Source organism: Elephantulus edwardii, unplaced genomic scaffold, assembly GCF_000299155.1.
Source record: "Elephantulus edwardii isolate Elephantulus edwardi_28Jun2011 unplaced genomic scaffold, EleEdw1.0 scaffold00133, whole genome shotgun sequence".
Classification (NCBI taxonomy): Eukaryota; Metazoa; Chordata; class Mammalia; order Macroscelidea; family Macroscelididae; genus Elephantulus; species Elephantulus edwardii.
This window is the reverse complement of record NW_006399883.1, coordinates 9267747-9268279: the sequence shown is the minus strand read 5'-3', so window position 1 is coordinate 9268279 and position 533 is coordinate 9267747.

Below are 533 nucleotides of genomic sequence, written 5' to 3'. Positions count from 1 at the left end.
ACACGGTTCGAATCCACCAGATGCTCTGCCGGAGAAGGAGGCGCAATATCCTCCTGTACCAGTCAGATCTGATTTGACGGTACATGCACACAAAAAAAAAAAAAAAAAAAAAAAGAAATCAAGTTGGCAAACAGAGAGCATCAAACCAAATGTGAGCCCCTTTGGAGCAAAGTTTCCAGCGTAATCACCAGGCCTGCACATCCATGAAGCTAGCTAGTCCTGTCTGTACTTAGCAGAATACTTTGGGCTCAAAGGGGATTTTAAATGAAGGACTGATTAAGGAGATATGACTATCAGACAAGGAGGGCTTCTGCCAGCAAGATAGCCCCATGGGACTGGATGTCCTTTCAAAGTGTTTCTTAAACTGAGAGTCACCCCAAGTCTCCATCCTTAAATTATTTGGCTGGAAGGAACATTTTTATTCTTTTTTTTTTTTTAAATTTATAAAATGTCACTATTTTTATTTTGTCTTTGTAAAGAGGTGTATTTCAACCAGATTGTAACAAAATTACCACAGCTTATTCCAAAAGAAA